A 19,794-nucleotide genomic window follows, 5' to 3' on the forward strand; every position below is an offset into this window, starting at 1 on the left:
TGAAGATCGGAGGTGTTCACAAGGGAAGAAGTGTGGAGCAAGAATAACTGTCCTCTGGAGGACATAGCCAGAACAACGGGCGCTCGGTGGATTGTTGTCGGCCGCGGCAGGCGACAAAGGCGGGGAGAAGCAAGGATGCCAGTCGGGCCTGCTAGCCCAGCTAAGGGAACTACCACATAGATCGCCACTGCCAAGACTCCTACTCACCAACGCCAGATCGATCGCACACAAAATGGATGAGCTACAACTACACATGGAACTGCTAATGATGATTATCACCGAAGCCTGGCTGAATACACTCATCCCAGACGGCAGCTAGCAGCTAGCAGGGCGAGATAGCTACCGGCAGGATGTCTGAGTTGAAAACGCATCTTGTTGTCACGTAAGGGTCCTGTTCATGTTGCACAGACATTTTAATTGTATTTTGTGTCTGTTATGAGGCACAAAGGCATTCTTTAGATCATGCCCCCACAACTGCCGTTTTAGCTAAATTGGAGCTCTACACGTAGCTGCAGCAGCTCCATGTTACTAGCACCGATTCGGCTCGTTGTTTTTTTTTCTATCAACAGTACTAGCATATTTATAGCGATCAAGATTAACGTAAAAATTGGCCGGAGTTCTCCTTTAATATCTGATAAATGCACTTGTTGGTGGCAAGAAATTACACTTCATTATTCCCAACATTCATTTACCCTGCAAATTATCCAAGGGATTAAATATCTGCTGTCTGGACAAAGTTGGTAGTTCAAACTTTTTCACTCAGTTGTGTTCAAAACTGTTCATAAGGGTAATAGCTCAGTAACCAACTATTTTTGACAGTTATCACATTATGCCTGTTTCTGTGGCTTCCGTGGTCTTTTAATAAGCTTTTAACAAGGAAGTAACATATGTTGTATCATGGCTGAGTGGACAAGGGCGCAATCAGGCACCAGTGAGGGGAACTCCTCTGCTAAAAGCTACTGATTAGGTCAGTGACAATGATAATTCAGTATAGTGAGTTTAGTTTCAAGATTTTGTATAAAGGTTTGTTTGTACATTTACTGAAAACCTCCAGTGGCCACAAGTGCTACATGCTAAAATAATCAATCCACAAAGAGCATCAGTTTTCTCTCTCAGAGCTACAACCAAATTCACGGGTTAATAAATAATAACAAATAATAAAACAGTTTATTAGAACATTTATTTAACTCCGGTCTCAAAGCTGTTTGCAAACCATTTCTATTATGTGAAGCAGTTTATAGAAGCGAGGGTTAAATAAAAGTGGATGGTGTAACACAGCCAAAAAATACTTCCATCGCAAATTTGAAATTGTCACAAAAAAGTTGTGCAGTACTTCACCCCAGCAAGCAAATCAAGCGGTAACATTGTAATAAATTGATTTTACGGTTAAATATTACCACATATTTTACCAGGCCTTAACAATACTATTCTTTAAAACATCATAAATCAAAACGGCATGAAAGATGATAGTATCCTGTCCTCTAAGCTCATTTATGTCATCTTAAATTCCACTCCCTTCTGTTTATGGAAATGTTAATTAACTGGTGAAAACTTGAATATATGATAAATTGAAAAGATAATAAAAGCAGGTAAGATATGAAATTGAAACGTTCAAAGGAAATTAGAAAATGACACTGTCCATTCCCCTTCCCCCCATCCCTTGACCCTCACAGTCTCTTGGTTTCTCTACTATTTATCTTTCACTGTCTCTACCCGTCCCTCTTCATCTCTTTTACTCCCCGTAATCCTGTTCCCAATCCCCCCAACCGCCCCTCCACTCTCTCCACCACCCCATGGCCAAAAACAGTGACCTAGTCTCCCAGCCTCCTTTGATGTGAGCGATGTGACCCCTGCGCTCCAGATGCCCCTACACCGCCAGTCTTATCCTCTCCGAGAGCCGGCAGAGCCCACAGAGAGGACCAGTGATTAACCCCGCACAACCTGGGCCTCCCCTCCACTGCTTAAACACATGATGTATCACAACACCCACCCCCTTGCATCCCCCGCGATTCACCCAAACATGCATGTGTGGGCGAGAACCGATGATGCAATAGGCTCTTTAAACATTTAAAGAACGGGTCAACTTTTCAAAGGGAGGAGCTGGAACCTTTGGCCACTGCTTCAGTTATCATGGTCAGTGCTTGAAAGTCTAGTGATATGTCAGAAGGAAAACAAATGAATGTCTAATAAATGGAAAGCCTGGATGATGAATGAAACTTCACACTGGTACATTGCTGGTTTATTTGGATTATGAGTGTATATCTTTGTCATACCTGTGCTGATAGTTAGATAGGATGAAAAGAAACAATGCTTTTATCTACTAACTGATTGAATATGATGAAATGTAGTCCAATCTTAGGAGAACTGTTTATTATTTTATGTGACATTTAAATGAGTACATGCACATTGGAACAGCACTGAATTCCTTATAACTACATCAAGTATCTTTCAGTAAACCAGACATCTTTTTGTTACTTCAGCAGAGAGAAAATTAAAACAAGTCTTCTCAGAGTAATGATGAGCCATGGCCTCAGTCAACCTTAAATCTGAAACCTAAACAAAACATAGTCTGGGAACCCCACATGACAAAGGAGAAGAGTGCAAGAACAAGAGCATTCCTACGGGTAGAAAAACGAGGGAGGGGATTACTTTATTAAGATGTACTGAAACACAGATCACCACAGATGGATGAGCCCCACGCACAAAGAGGGTTTTCATAGAATCAAATCCATCTCGTGCAGGAGTCACAAACATCTGTTTGAAAAGTCCGACTGTTGCAACTTAAGGTCTTTCATTAGAAACTTTTGAAAACCTTTGGACAGCCAACTAAGACATCAATCAGTCAGAAGGCTCTAAGTCTAAAAATACAAAGAGAGAAAGGGACAAAGAGGTTCTCCTAATAACCACAGGGTTGTGCTTATCCATGCAATTCTAATAACGAGGCTCCAACCTGGGCCTCAATCGACAGAGCATCTGGGCTATCCACATAAGGAGGCAAATGCTAATATTGCTCTTGCTGGCAGATAAAATAAAGTCTAGCACACTTTTCCTGGCAAATTTCCAGGGCAGATGTCTGATGCCTGGCCTGAGGCTTCTGATGAGATGGTGGTGGGGGTCAGTCAAGAATTAGGAGAGCCCTCCATCAGATAACACATTTTCTGGTTCATGTAAAGACGTACAGCATATCAACGGAGACATGCATCACTGTGATGTGAAATCAGCATCTGTGCAAGGCAGCCGGTTTTTGCCTCCGCAGCCGGCTGAGACAAGTCCTGGGATGGGAGCGCTGAAATGGGAGCACAGACCCTTCCATCTCCCACCATTCAGTCTTTCAGCACCACTCCTGGCCATAGTCCTGGGGAGAGAGTGGGAGGAAAGGGGGGAGGGCAGGGAGCGTCCTCCGAAAAAGGCAGATGGGGATGGTGCAGTGTTGATAGGGTGAGAACCAGAGAATGTCTCAGAGCTAGAAAGCAGAGGGAAAACTGTTAATCCATGTCCATACGGTGACGTGAAACGTTCATTTTGCACATAAGTAGATTTGTGACTTAAACAACCATCTGCCTATATCTAAGATGTCCTGTCAGTGTAAAATCCTGGTGACTCACAACTACATGCCTTTCTGGAGGATAATAATATCCTTTTATTCTACTGTTTATTTTGGTAAATAAACTGCTTTCCATGGGTTCTGATGATTTTGTTTACAGCTGGTTCAAATCAGCTTGTTCAGACTGCTGTTACCGATGGTTTCAAATCAAGTCCTCAGATGGACAATAAAGGTGTCCCACAGGGATCAATATCGGGCCCCCTGCTATTTACTCAATATATAAATAATATTTCTTGCATTGCGTAAATAGATCTAAATATATTTATTATTTAAATATTATATATTAAAATATGGTTAAATAACATTGCAACAACAGTCTTTATGCTGACCATACCATACTGTAAACTTGGCCTTCTCCAGGTTACAGTCTGGTTTTAATTACCTCCACACCCCTCTTATTAATTTAAAGCTTGTTCTAAACATTAAAAAGACTATATGTGTCAATTTCACAAGAGTATGAACCACTTATGTTCTTACTCTGATCCATGCTCTCATGGAGAGCTATTCGATACAGTAGAGCATTATAAATGTTTAGGAACTAGATAGAACACCTCACACTAATAATTTGGAGAATAGTGTGGTTCTCCTTTCAAAAAAGGAAAAAAACATTATACAATCCACAATTTTATTTACACTTACACTGGATTATGGAGATATAATGTATGCTCAAGCTGCTACTATTACTCTTAAACCACTAAAAGCCATTTATTGTAATGCCTTTGAGCCTGTGTTTCTATTGCCTAATTAGATTACATCATTTGTGAAGTTCAAGGTGAACACCCATGACACCAGACCATAGCATAGGTTAGCATTCCTCATATTAACCCTAACCTAGGGAGGACTGGTGTCCGGTAGTATGCACCTTACTACTAGACTGAACTGCCAAACAAATAGAAATGAGAGACTTTCATTACTCTGAAGTACAGTTCTTGCCAATATTTGTGTGAATGCTGATCCAGCATTAATCACTTTTTTTGACATACAATACTATGACATTTTCGACATGCTATACTTTGACTTTTTAATGGCTTTTTTCGACATGCTATACTATGACTTTGTTATCACAATTTTTTTTGATATGCTATACTATGACCTTTTAATGGCTTTTTTCGACACACTATGCTATTACTGCTTTCAACATAAAGTCTTTGGTGGCACACTGGCTCAGTGGTCAGCACTGCTGCCAACAGGCAACCAGCAAGTAGTCACCGCAGAATCTGACTTTTTTGATATACTATGACTTTTTTGGACATACTATACTATACCTTTGTTATCACTTTAACATAAATATGCTATGACTTTTTTTATATATACTATAATAGTTTTTAACATTCTATACTATGACTTTTTCCGACATACCATACCATGACTTTTTAATCACTTTTTTTTGACGTACTACACATTGACTTTTTTCGACATTACTATACTATAATTTTTTTCGACATACATACATCGCTTTTTCATCCCTTTTTAGACTATGACTTTTTATCACTTTTTTCAACATACTATATGACTTTTTTTCAACATACTATACTATGACTTTGTTATCACTTTTTTCAACATACTATACTATGACTTCTTAATGGCTTTTTCGACATACTTTGCTATTACTGTTTTCAACATAAATTCTTTGGTGGCACACTGGCTCAGTGATTAACACTGCTGCCAACAGGTAACCGGCAAATAGTCACTGCAGAGTCTGACCCATTTTTTACTATGATTTTTTTTGACATACTACAATTTGACTTTTTAATGGCTTTTTTCGACATACTATACTATGACTTTGTTATTACTTTTTCGACATACTATACTTTGACTTTATCACTTTTTTTCCACATACTACACTTTGACTTTTTAAAGGCTTTTTTGACATGCTATACTGACTTTTTTCGATATACTATATTATGACTTTGTTAGCACTTATATCGATATATATATATATATATATATATATATATATATATATATACATACATACATACATACACACACACAGACTTGTTTTATATACTATGATTTATTTTAACATTCTACACTATGACTTTATCACTTTTTTCAGCGTACTATACAGTGACTTTTTTCAAATACTATACCATGACTTTTTTCGACATACTATACTATGACTTTTTTCGACATACTATACTATGATTTCTTTAGATACACTATACTACGATTTTTTTAAACATTCTATACTATGACCTCAACATACTATACTATGATTTTTTTATCACTTTTTTCGACAATTTTCGACATTACAAACCATGACATTTTTCTTTTTAGGATTTTTTTGGCATTTTAGGCCTTTATTTGATAGGACATCTTAGACATGAAATGGGGGAGAGAGAGGGGGAATGACATGCATTAAAGGGCCGCAGGTTGGAATTGAACCGGCAGCCACTGCAGCAAGGACTGAGCCTGGGGTGCACGCTCTACCAGGTGAGCTACTTTTCTTTTATCACTTTTGACATACTATACTATGACTTTTTTAACATTCTATAATATGACCTTCTTCGACATACTGAACTATGACTTTTTTATCACTTTTTTCGATATACTATTACTTTTTTCGTCATACTTTGACTATTTTATGACTTTTTTCAACATTATACTATTACTTTGTTCGACAAACTATACTGTGTCTTTTTAATGACTTTTTTCAACAAACTACACTATGACTTTATCACTTTTTTCAACATACTATACCATGACTTTTTTAGCCCTTTTTTCGATAAACTTTACAGACTTTTTCATCAGTTTTTTTGACATGCTATAATAGGACTCTTATGACTTTTTTTGTCATACCTATACTATGACTTTTTTTAAATATTCCACTTTCGTTTAATACATTATTGGTATTTTTCAACTTTTCAATGAAATTCTTAGTAATTAAAACCATTCCCACTTTTCCAACTATTCCCACTACTTCACCTTTTTTTTACGCAAATATGCCAGCAATCCAGTTTAGCTTTAGCAATTTAGCTTTTCAGCATTCACAAGCATATTCTGCAGGAAATGCATTTTCTAGTTATAATATTTGCTCTTGTTTTAATAAGTGATCCTGAGTGGTTGTTGTTGTTCTGAGTGATTATGATCAAGACCCCTAAATAAAGAAAGCATTAACAAATTAACAATCTGGCAGAGTTTTAAGACAAACACATGAAAAAATAGACTGATATGAAGAAAGAAAGGAAAGAATTTGAGGAAAAGAGTCTCAATGCACTTTGGTCTGACAAGAAAAGATTATGGTACTGGTGAGAAAAATGGTTTTATCACGTAAAAGAATATTGAGGAAGCCTGTGTGATTCTGGGCCAAATCCATTTACAGTAACTGATGAGAAGTCTTTGTATGACAGGTAAATTATGACTTATAATCTTATCCCAAAAGCCAGTTCAGTTGGGTGAAATAATGTGCTTTACCAACCATGCTATCCAGTTCAGTGCAAAGAACACACATCTATTTATCAATTACACAACGACATCTTGGTGGAGACTCTTTTTAATCACAGCCAGCATTAATCAGGATTTAACATTATGTTTTCAAATAGGGTTCACTGTCCTGCAATGACAGACCATTTTTAACCAAAAAGCTGCTCTCAACTTCAGCTCTCAATGGAAGATAACCAAGAGCGAGTGAAATTGTAGCATTTGCTCAGTAAAGCCACCATACCAGATTTGAATGATTGGTTAACATTGCAGAAGTCTCATCCATCCTTGTCATGGGGAGACCATGCAGGGTAGACCATAAGTGTTTCAATGTCAAAGCTGGGCCCAACTGGAAAATGGCCTCCAGCTGTCTCATTATTAGAACTGATAAGGCACTGTGGCCAGGCTCCCTCCATTCCTCACTCAGTCTGTGGGAATTACAGGTACAGACTGTAGGGACTGGCGAGTAAACAACCCTTTCTCTCATACACCTGGGTAGTAGTTTCCCCATATGGAACACATTTAGACTTGTGTCAGCCCTTAGAGATATTGAGCATGCTGGTTTGTTTCAATCTAAACATCTCTTTCTGCTTTGTCCTGAGAAGATCCTAATGTGCTGTATTTGTCTAGCTTCACATGAAACAGAACAAATACAACACATTAAACAGATAATCAGAAGAGCCATACAATGAAGGAGTAGTCTTCTGACAGCTACTATGCTTAAAATTACCATATAATTACCATAGAAGTACTCATAATTGACTTAAAGGATACTTCAGATTTGTTGCAGCCTGGGCTTATTGTTTGGTTACACGTTCTGTCTTTTCTGTAGACCACAAGAAGAGCTACCATAGAGGCCATTAAAAAGTAGAAATGAAAAAGATAATCAAGTAAACAAAGGTTAGCTAACACTGTGTAATGTTTCAACTTAATCTTAACAATATTTGAATTCAACTGTATTCCTTTTACTTAGATTTTTTTTTTTATTTAGACACAATGGAATACGGTCACATTGTAAATGTTCAAATTGATTGGAGGTCTTGGTTAAACAAGGTTGCATGAACACTGATCACATAATACAATACCAGCACGACACAAAGAGCGTAAATAATCTGCTCATGCAAAACTGTTGATTGAGCAGCATTGTGACAAGAGGGTACCCCGCCCTCGTGCAAAAACCCTGCTGGTAATTACGAACCAGCTATGAGATACCTCAGCCGTGACCACAGCCATGGCTCTGCGGGAATACTCAACAGGGAGCTTTGTAACTGCTGGGGGATCAATACCATGCATACAGAGTAACTGAACCCAAGGGTAGTGAGGCAACATCCGTGCCTGCCCCCTCTGTGCCTTCAGAGACAGTGTGCCAACACTGCAGGTCAATACGTCTAGAAGCAACAGTATGGGGCCATCACATTTTGGGACAGTAAATTGACTTATCATGCGTGCCACAGCCAGACTTGTGAAAATAGTTCATTTAAATAATGTTAAATCTATCAAAAGAGTAAATGTTTTATCAAAGGTTGGAAATTGCTGTAGTATAAACTTTAAAGGTCCAATATGTAATACTGACAGCTAGCGTTTAAAATAGTTACTGCAGTCCAAATTCAAAATACTGGTGAGAGTCGTCCCCCCCTGACCCCTCTTCCCCAGACTCAAAGTTCACGAAGGTTGCCAGGTTGAGAACACAGCATCCAACAATGTTGCTAGACACTAGTCTCACATAGCCAGACGTTACTCACAGCGCAGCGGAGTAGCTAATGTTAGATGCTGGCTATGTCATAAAAGCCCATGCTCACGTGGAGCTCGGACAACCACCCTATCTCGGCTTAAAATTACGGCAACAGCCGCTATTAACACCACTACCTCGCCTTCCTCTCTACCCGACTGATACACACTTTCTTGGCTTAAAATTACTTTAGTTGTTTTGCCAAAGTTAAATTGCATGTTTCCATTATGAGGAAGTCAAACTTTCAGTTTCTGTCATACGTCTGTCAAGGTGGTTGTAAACAGCTTGCCTGGTCCTCAGGTAACGTTAGCAGTTATCGTGTTAGCATGGCAGCGTTAGCCAGGGCAACTGTTAAAAACATGCCAAGTTATTTTTTTAGGTTGGCTAGAATCTATCTCTGTTGATCCCGTGTGTTTGTTTGCTGCTTCCATGGTTGTACTACAGCTGTCGCGCACTGGGTTTGCATTTTTACAGGTACAGTATATCTGGCAACCCGGCCTGGTTGCCAAAATGGGCAGTCACAACACAGATAGACATTCCGTCACGGAATGAAAATTTCAAAAGGACAAAAAAAACTGGCTTTAGCATTGTTGTCAGAAAAGACAGTATTTCAGCTTTACATTTTTCCTAAATATCTGATGACATATTGTGGTCATTTTTGGATTTAATACAGTAAATATATTACATATTGCACCTTACATTTGTCAAGTTGTCAAGACATTAAATCTATTTTGATTTAATGTTTTCCTCAATTATTATAAAAAAATCTATATTGATCTAAACGCAAGTCAATTATATTATCTTTCATACCGGTAACAGTGTAACTATTACATTACAAGGTGACAAGAATAAGTGAGCCTCTTATGGGATTACTACAATTTTGCTTTGGAAACATAGACTTGAGTGGAGCATATCAGAGATATCGGCTCCTTCTATTAACACCAGTTTCAAATCAATAAATGCTATTCTCCAGAGCCACTCTGAGTTGTTTGTGGCAAGGTATTGATCTCCCTAAATGCAGGTGTCTGCATGTTGCTCTTGGAGAGACACTGTGGCCTTGCTGTGTGCCAGTTTACCCCCAAAACTCCCCCCCACCCCCTTTGCCCTTTGCTTCCATTCCTCGTCCCTCTCTCTCCCGCCACCCGGGCTAAGCAGCCAGCATGGCACCTCCACAGAGGCCAATGTGTGACTTGATGCCATCAATAAAACTATCATCTAAGATGGACTTCTATCGCGCCCCGCACAGTTAGTCAGGCCCTCTGTGATGATAGAGGCAGGCCCTCGAGGAGACAAACACTCAATATCTCACCAGTAGGTTTTCTCAAATCCATACCAGTTCATGTTTCTGCTTTTTTCTGCTCTCTGCTCTATGTCATTAGGGTTCTGGGTTAGTCAGCAACAGTATTCACCGGATCAAGGCATAGTGGGTTTGAAAAGTATGTAACGTGAACAGTGAATGAATGACAGTGAGTCAACCAGAGAAGACAGTTAAGACTCCCTCTAAAATAGAAGAAAACTGGACCTATAAGCTGTTGTGAAAAGAAGTATTTAGACACTGAAACAGCTGATAAACACTGTTAATTTTGTATCATTGCAAGATAACTGTGGACGGAGCATAACGAAGCTTTTTGTGTCTGTGAATCAGATGTTCTGTTTTTATCTTATCCCTGACAGGTTGTTTGGTTTTTGTAACAGTTTATTATCTACACATGTGAAAAAGGTCACACTTTTTATAAATGTGTGTGTGTGTGTGTGTGTGTGTGTGTGTGTGTGTGTGTGTGTGTGTGTGTGTGTGTGTGTGTGTGTGTGTGTGTGTGTGTGTGTGTGTGTGTGAGGCTGTGATATCATGCTGGTGGTCTTTTTCTTTCTCACACTTGAAAAACAAACTGGCACTTGATCTGTAAATTTCCACTTTTACAAGATCAAGCATCAAGATGCCACATAAGATGTTGTAACATATTGTCTTTTGTGAGAGGATTTAGTATTTGTTGCACAAGCCTGAAAAAGATTTATATGGCATGTGAGGCTGAAAGCATTGGTTAGCAATGTGAATATAACACTTGACAGTTGAGAGTAACAGTATGGAAGACACCCCACGGTCCCATATCTTAACAGAGCGGCCTATCAAGATGGATGGCTCTGAAAGGACACTAAATGGCTAAACTGACTGATAGGATAACAGACAGACACCAGTCATGATAGCCAAGTCTTTTAATGCTGCACACAAACATACTATCTAAGTGTAATTTAGATTATACTAGTCTGGTCTTGGTCATACATGAGCCACTAGTTTTCGCACCGCAAATGACCAAAGAAGTCTTTTGGAGATTTGAAAAATGAGGTGCTGCATATATAGAATCTGATGATTTATGAAGTCAGTTACTGCCATTAAAGTCTGTGAAAACGTATGATGTTACAGAAATTCCCATCATAGTCACTGCTCTGTCTATGTATATCCTTGCTGGTGTAGTTTATACAATCTCTTTTTCTCTCCTTCCAAGATCCAGACTGTAGGTAACCTACTTCTGCAGTGTTTGGGCTGAGAGCTGCTACGCCCGGCGTTGGTCCAGAATGTAGCTGAGATGGATGAGTGTATGACAGCACTCTCCCTTTGCTCTTTCTATGGGAGGCTCGCACTGAGCCACGCTGCGTGTGTGTGTGTGTGTGTGTGTGTGTGTGTGTGTGTGTGTGTGTGTGTGTGTGTGTGTGTGTGTGTGTGTGTGTGTGTGTGTGTGTGTGTGTGTGTGTGTGTGTGTGTGTGTACTGGCTGTATAAACTCACCCAGAGGGACCCCAGGCCTGTGGGAGATAAAGACCTCTCGTAAAATGTAAACACACTCTGATGTGGCGAGCGGGGCAGCTGTAGTTGCACACACACACATTTAGAGTAATGCAAGCCTAAGGTCAAGGTTAAGCTGTACACTCTTTCAAGGCTCACTTTCCCTCTTGACCCTCCGTCTTTAGTGTTGGATCTGCTCTAGAGTTTGGGTGCTGAAACATGGGCCACTTTGACAAAAGAAAATCAGTGAGGATGTGCAAAAGACTGGTGCTACAGAATGGTGGTACTGCTACTGACAATTGACAACTTTTAGAGCAACACGTAAAAAAAACTTAAAAGCTTAAAAGCTAAATAATATGTATTTTAAGTGAATGCGGTAAAGATATGGGGAATCCATAACTGCTGTGTAAGATAGCTTTAAAGAGATAGTTCGGAAGTGGGAATGAATGAGGTACTTATCCATAGTCAGTTTATTGCCTACAGTAGATGGCGGTTGGCATGCCTCCAGTTTGAAAAAGCAGGCAGGAGTCCCGACACTGAAGAGAAATAATGTAGTGCTGTGGATGGTGGCAGCAGTTGCTGGTCTACAGTTGTATCAATCGGTAAGTTTGTTTCTTAGTTTTGTTAGTTCCTAACCCGTTCAAAACACCAAAGTCACACAATCTGTATTAGAATACAAAACATGTGCACTTTACAATATACTGTAGTTAGCATTTGCAGACTTACTGGCAAAAATGTCAGAGAACAGAAACCACAGTTTGGGGCTTTAAGTACAATGACAAAAGACAATAGCACAGTTATGGATATAATCATTGTTATAAGGCTCGCTTAAACACTGCTAACCGAACATTTGTTCTTGGCTTTGCACCCAAAGATTGTGAGGATTAGCTCATGACAACATAATAAATTAAAATGTCAGGAATAACTGACCACAGATTAAAGCCAAAATTCTCCAAAAGTATTGAGAATAAAAAAAAAAACCCTGCAGTATCAATAATAACCATTATCTCTTTGCCTTACTCTTTTTGTGTTCCAATGAAAAATTAGGTAAAAAAGGTCAAATTTCCGCTTGAAATATTATGCATGTTGAATTTACACTGACAAATCCAAAAGGCCCGACTTTGACATTCAAGTGCATGTATAATAGTAGTTTAAACCAAATGAACGAAAAAAAATTATAGGAGGTAAACTGTGTAAAAGTAAATCCCAGTGTACAATGTCTGAATACAAAGATCTCTAAAAAGCCATGTACACATATTCACAATAATGATCTCTCAAGTGCTGTGTAGGTGTGCTATTACCAGGGTGATGTTTGTGTACAAAGAATAACACACTTAACAAGTACTTAACAAAGTACCTTCTGCTCAGTGAGAGTGCTGTGAAAAATGAGAAGGGCTGGCAGGAATTGCTGGTAATCTTAGCTTGAGTCCATCTTTATTATCTTGGTCAATGGACAGAAGTGGATCCCGAGGTAAAAATATCCAAGCCTGCCTCTCATCAATGTGATGCTCTTATCTGACATTTGAAATACATTCAGCAGGATGAGCGAGTGCATGATGTATGGTGCCGTGCTGAGCAGTCCCTCCAGGATTTCGCGGCCTTTTTTTGAGATTGTTGCGGCCCAAAATGCCTCATTTCACGGGAGCTTTTGTAAAAAATTGCGATAAAAGTTTTGATGTCTTTTGTGTGTTTGTTGCAATTAAGTTGCGGGAGACAGTGAAAGTTGCAAAAAAGTTGTGATTTTTTTTTTGTATAGTTCTTTAAAAATAAAAAGGAAACTTGTTTTGGGGAGAATAAAACTACTCTGGGCTGAGTTTTCCTAGTAACCTTACCAAAAAAGCTTAGGATTAGGGCTGTCAAACGATTATTTTTTTTTAATCGCGATCAATCGCTGAAGTTCTATAGTTAATCGTGATTAATCGCATATTTTATCACGATCAAAATTCTATTATTTTGCATTTCAGTTTTTAAGTACATATTAACAATCGAAAGCAATTTTTACCAGTGTATCTTGATTGGGAATCAAATGAATGCAAAGAAAGTTACTTTATGTATTTGTAATTATTTATTTACTGTAAACAAAAGAAAGATGTGTGAATCTGTCATTATTGCACAATTCCTCCAAGTACCTAACTAAAAAACTAAAAATCCCTATCCTTACTAGAGTCAATATAGTGTTTAGTAACTCCTAAATAATGTTGATTACTCATTGACGTCCAGTGATCACCGGTTAATAAGCAGGTCATTTGCACAAGTCCGTGTTAACACAGCCCATCTCCACTCTTACCCAGCGACAGAGAAACAGACTGGATAGTCCGGTACACTGTTGTTTCCACAACAACAAAAACACAGCAGTCTCTGAACTCGCGTTGGGAGTTTCGTTGAAGTTGGATGTAGTCCAGTTTTTGTCTAATGAGCGGACACTTGCAAGCAGGATTGGAATAGGTGGCCGGCTAGCGTTAGCTTTCCACCTAGCTAGGTTATACTCCAGCCCCCGTTCGCGTTTCACCGCTGAGGATGTCCCCCCGTGATCGCCCGCTACAGCAACCTCTTATTTCCGAACATTCATCTCTAGCATCACGTTAACTGTACTACTATGCTTAGCTCCATAGGTGGTAGCTCAAGCTTGACGTGCTTCGGTGATATTTTAATTCCGCCCAGGTAGATACAATCCGAATAAAATTTTCTTTCCCCCTCGTGAAGTTCCGCACCACGTGCATGACAGCGTCAACGTTGCACTTGCTCAGAGTGGCTATCGTTACGTTAGTAGCTGCATGCTGCTGGTGGTCTTGCAATGGGATTAACTGTACTAATAAAACCGTGCATGTACCCATTAACTGTATTTGTGGACCCGAGCCCAAATAAAACCCTTAATTTTATTCAATTGTCTGTAAAAGTTTTAAACTACAACTCAGAGGTGTTTGAATGACAGAATACTGCTCAGATGAGATATAAATGAGTGCAACAGGACATGTATAGTACAGAACAGCGTGTTTAGGATCCCAAAATCACGGATTAATACACTTCAAAAAACTAACAATGATCTAACCAACAAAATGAACAAGAATTAACTTTAGATAGCCCTAGTCTTATATGATTTAACAGGAAACAGTGTTAAGATTAATGATAACATGTAACCTTCTGTATGGATCATAGTACAGTATTACAGGTATTTTATCTGCTGAACCGCAAAAAAAAAAAAAAATGATTTTATTGACAAAGCACAACATGGCTACACTTTTTTTGTCATTTGTTTAAAATTGAACGAGCAATTTGTCGTATTTTAGCAAAATACTGAAAGCAGCAGTAATGCAGAACTGAGTAGGCTACATTGTAATATCTGTTTATTTATCACAAGTTATAGCATTATCGCGATATTCAACAACGTTAGGGCATATCGCATATTTTCCTCATATCGTGCAACCTTAATAACTACCCTGATATTGTGTCAGATGCGGCATGGTAGGGCTGCACAATTATGGCCAAAATGATAATCACGATTATTTTGATCAATATTGAGATCACGATTAATTATCACGATTATTTGTTGATTTTAATCAAAACAAATTTTATTGTCACAGGCTAATTATAACTGCTTTCACATCCATATTGTACTACATTCCTGCATATGTACAAATATGTGCATCAAGTTACATGATGTACTGTGAAAAGTTTGAGGCACCCCCATCACCACATGGTAGTTGATGCATGATGCAGAGCATGGAAGAAGGGCTACTGCTTTAGGTAGGTTCAATGAATGCAGCAGCACTGCCATATGAAACAGTGTTGTTGGGTAGCCTGTGGCTCTTATCAGCATAAGGAACTCAACTCTGTGACAGTTTACATAGATTAAAGTAGCATTTAGATGTGGTATCATACAGGCTAGCCCAAAGTCAGTGGACTAAAAGAAAAGTTAGAAAAACATAATATTAAACAGTAGCCTAGTTTAAAATACATGTACATGACTGGTCAAAGACTGTCATACCGGTTCAAGCAACTGGTAAGTAGTTGGGACGTTATAAAATGACGTTATAAAATGACGTTATAAAATGACGTTATAAAAAACCCATTAGTTATATAAATGTATGCATTGCATGTTTATTTTTTAAAATCCTTTTCTGTGTTATTCGCGACCATGTGACTGCCCTTTGGGTTTTTTGGGGCTGCCGTGCACGCGCTCCATCTTCCCCTTGATCGTTGAGAGAGCGCGCGTCAGAATTCAACAGCTGCACTGTGAGGACTCGCCAAGTAGAACAACAATATGATTCACATCCAAACAATTGAATAGGTGAGCTGTCCCACCACCAGAAAAACGTGTTTGTGTGTGAAATGAAGAAGCAACTCACCCAATCTGCTTCGCTCCCTACTGAACTCAGTCGCTCGTAGTATCAGTGTCATTAATAATCCGGAAATTCACAGTTGTTTGGTGAGTTTCTACAGTTTGGTCGAAGTCGAGACAACAGAAAAGTGTTAAATTTGCTAACGTTAGTGTCGTTGGAATGCGATTGACATTTTTTTTTGTTAAGATAGTTTATAGCCTTATGACCGGCTGCTATCTGTTGTGGAATTTTCCTCACGTTACTCTGTCCTCTGTGACTGTCTACATCTAGAAACTAAGCTGCGCGGAACGCAATACTTTTTTCCCCCACTATGGCCATGCCAAGACCCGCCCTTCAATAACTACTATTGGCTACTATTGGCCCCTACTAACTAACCCTAACCCATTTGTACAGGTCCTATCCCCTGACCAATCGGCTATTCTAACCTTAACTACTCGAGGTCAATGCCTAACCCCAACCAATCGAGCTGCTATTGAAGGGCGGGTCTTGGCATGGCCATAGTGGGAGCGCTAGATTAGCTTTCCAAAAAAATAAAAATAAAAAAAATTTGATACGGAGCGTTCTATGAACGGAATGACGCATTTTAAATATCGCTCGATCACGCGAATTTGATCGTGGTTAGCCAAAATCATGATCGTGAGTAAAATTGTATTAATTGTGCAGCCCTACCGCATAGTGTCGCAATATTTTCATCTGTATCTGTAGCATCTTTTAGTCTAATTTGTTAAATATGTAAATAGTTGTTTCCCTTTTTTGTTTTTGACTCCCACATGCAGTAAAACCTATGACAGAAACAAAATGTGGCCAGTTCATACTTAAAGTTTATTTTTGTGACTGACAGACAAAGGGTTACTAGGGACAACCATCTCCATCTTTGAAGCAACAGATTTCAATCCAGTACAGGGAGGAGGAGGCAAGGGGAAACATTAGCTGTGTTTCGGAACAACAAGGTGAGAAATTGTGGCTCACAGTCTGCAATAGTTCCACTCTAGTGAGCTATTGATTTTGTCCCGTTTTTCTTTGGCTCTGGACACTCTGCAGCCTTCGGTGGAACTCTTTCATTCCCCTCTGGGATGCGGGATGAAAGGATGCCGCCACTGAACAAGTAAACGAAATGTGTTGTGAATCACTCAGGGAAACACCTCCAAAGATGGCTGTCCTTTTTTCAAACTGAGACAATAGTCCTCTTTGTTTGATGCCGTATCCCTAAGCTGCTCAGGGATGCAAACACTTGCTTTGAGAGTCAGTCAAGTGCAAAGAAAAAGAGACAAGGACCAGAAAACAAACAGGACTGGGATGAGGAAAATGAAAAATGCAATAAGGCACCTTGTATTTCCACACACACATCCGGAAGAGTGTGTCAGTGACATGCAAAGAGAAGTAACGGTGGACAGCCACCTCACACAGAGAAGCACTGAGCGACCAACATGTCACAACACGACAGCTTGGCACTTTAGCTGCCTGAATGTTAAAGTATAACAAAGTTTTAGAAATCTATATAAGTTAGCAGTTAGCATAAGTTAGTTTATTATTTTCCCCATTTACATGCACGAGTATGCAGCAAGCGTGCAGGTGTTCAATCACATATTGTTCTTTGTGTTAACAAGACACATACATATGCACAGGCGCCATCGTGACAATGAAGTATCACCCTAAAACTTCACAAGTAGTATTTTAAATGCAGTGGGTGTATTAATGATACTATTTTTCCTCATATATCATCATGTTCCTCTGGCTTCTTGTTGCTTTTATTTCTTCATAAAGTAATTGGAGACGGCACAGTGTTCAGCAGTCTTTGTTCAGAATATGACATCATAATTTTTAAGACCAGTCCCTTTGACATCTTAAATTACCTATTAGCTGTCTCATCTACCTCTCATATCAAAATGGTTACTGCAAAACCTGTTTCAGAGCAGACACATTGACATTCAACCCATCCCCATGTAGCAGTGCTTGTAACTGTGATTTAGTTTCTTCAGAGCTAAATTCATTTCCCCCTGAAGTGGTTATTTTATTGAGTCTATGTAGCCTACAATAAGTTGTCAAGAATAGCTTAAATGTAGTATCAGATCTGATCATAAGTTTTTCAGTGTGAATGGCAGCAGCGGTGAGGGCATTAAGGCAGCAGGCAGGCAGACGGGCAGGCGGCAGATAAAGAGGACTCTATTAGTCTCGGCTCGTTGTGCCACTCTGATTTCTTTCTACTTCCTAATTGGCTGGCTTCTGTGGGGTTGGCGGCCATATTTCAGTTTAAAGGAGAATGCTCCATGGGTCATAGGGAATAAAGGGGCCCATTTGACAGGTCAGCAGGCTGATGTCTACAGCATAGTCTTGGGTCAAAGGTCAAACTAACATCAAGATAGGCCATGGCAGTGTAGGTCAGCTCCTACACCAGAGAGCCCAATAAGTAAGTCAGCAGACTGACTGGAATGTTGTATCTTAGCAAGAATATCTTTACAAAGACAATGAGGTGATTCATTTCATCTAATACATGATTTGATTTTTAAAGAAAGATTCAAGCCATATGGCTGTGGTGGAACTGTCAGATTAATAGATTTGAACTTAATTTTTTTTAGAAAAGTCATGCCCATTACTAATAATGTTCATTATATTCAATTACTGAATTAATTGATTTGAAACCATTCACTCATTATTATCCTTCAATACTGAAAATTTGATAATTTCTTAACAGCTTTTATTACACAATATGATGTCTCCTGTTGGCCATCATGGGCCTACAAAATATAACACAAGGTTTAACAAATTAACCTTGAGTCCTCCCGTCCTCCCCAGTTTTAGTATTAATCTACTATAGCATGTTCAATGCTCATATAAGCAAAACACACAATTTTTAACTGGAACTGGAGCTGATAAATTGTGTATTGTTCCATCCGAATAATCCAATTATAAAAAAATCTAATTTGTAGCGGTTATGCATTGCAGTTAATAAAAAGCAGTAGTGACACTTTATTTCATTTCTAACTGATAAAGTGTTGATTTTACTCATTATTTTAGACATTACGTGAGCAAAGTAAAACCAAGTTAACGAAAGTAATCCAATTATGAGTAATCCATGAATTGCAGTAGTCAGAGGGCTTAAGTAACTGACAGTCAGTCAGACAGACTTTAGGAGGGATTTGGTTTGTACAACAGATCACATTGGAAGCATCACCCTCCTAACTCGATTAGAATTAACGTTCACCTCTAGGAAATGAGTAGCCCGAAAACATGAAATTCACCATGCGCATTTACTCACACACGTATATGTGTGCACACACACACACACAAACACAGGATAGTCTGCCTGGCACCAGACAGCAGTGCACAGCTAAATGAGATGTGTGAGAGCCCCCTGCTGCCAAGAGGCGGACAGGAAGAAGAAACAAACCCTCTCTAATGGAGACATGACATGCTCGCTGGGGCGGAAACTCAAACAAACGATTAATGGGCCATGGAGCCTTCAGTATAGCAGCAAAATTCCCATCGCTGCACCCCCTCTATGTACTCCCTTACTCTCGTCCTGTCCCATGTTGGCCGAGGGGGTTCAACATTTCAGGACCCAGGCCTCTGCCCCGAGGCGACATATTTCTACCACTCCCTAACCCCAATTCTACCGAGATCCCTGAACTGAATTAAGTGGACAACACAACAACAATATCGTGAACATCTCAGAAGAACCCTCATGCAAAGGAGAGGAATTCAACAGTAGGACAGATAATTTATTTAATGTCCTCAATATATTGCTATGCATATGTTTTAAGAGTGTTGTACAGCTGTGATAGCCAAATATCCAACTATATTGTAGCCTAACTGTAGCCTACATGTGAGCTTGGTTGTAAGACTGTTTTGAGGAGCCAGAAGTTCTGTCACTATCTAGACGAGACAAGAGTCCTGCGATCATGCCCTGACTGACCCCCAGT

At 39.3% G+C, this 19,794-nt stretch overlaps 1 long non-coding RNA gene across 1 annotated transcript; it reads left to right on the forward strand.

The window, feature by feature from the left end:
* The first annotated feature begins 732 nt into the window (after positions 1 to 732).
* LOC116034913 lies at positions 733 to 16,038 on the forward strand. The gene is made up of 3 exons (XR_004101242.1): positions 733 to 743; positions 11,958 to 11,962; positions 15,954 to 16,038. It is a non-coding gene; the product is annotated as an uncharacterized LOC116034913 (long non-coding RNA).
* The last annotated feature ends 3,756 nt before the right edge of the window (positions 16,039 to 19,794 follow it).

The sequence above is a fragment of the Sander lucioperca genome, chromosome 1, assembly GCF_008315115.2.
Source record: "Sander lucioperca isolate FBNREF2018 chromosome 1, SLUC_FBN_1.2, whole genome shotgun sequence".
NCBI lineage: Eukaryota > Metazoa > Chordata > Actinopteri > Perciformes > Percidae > Sander > Sander lucioperca.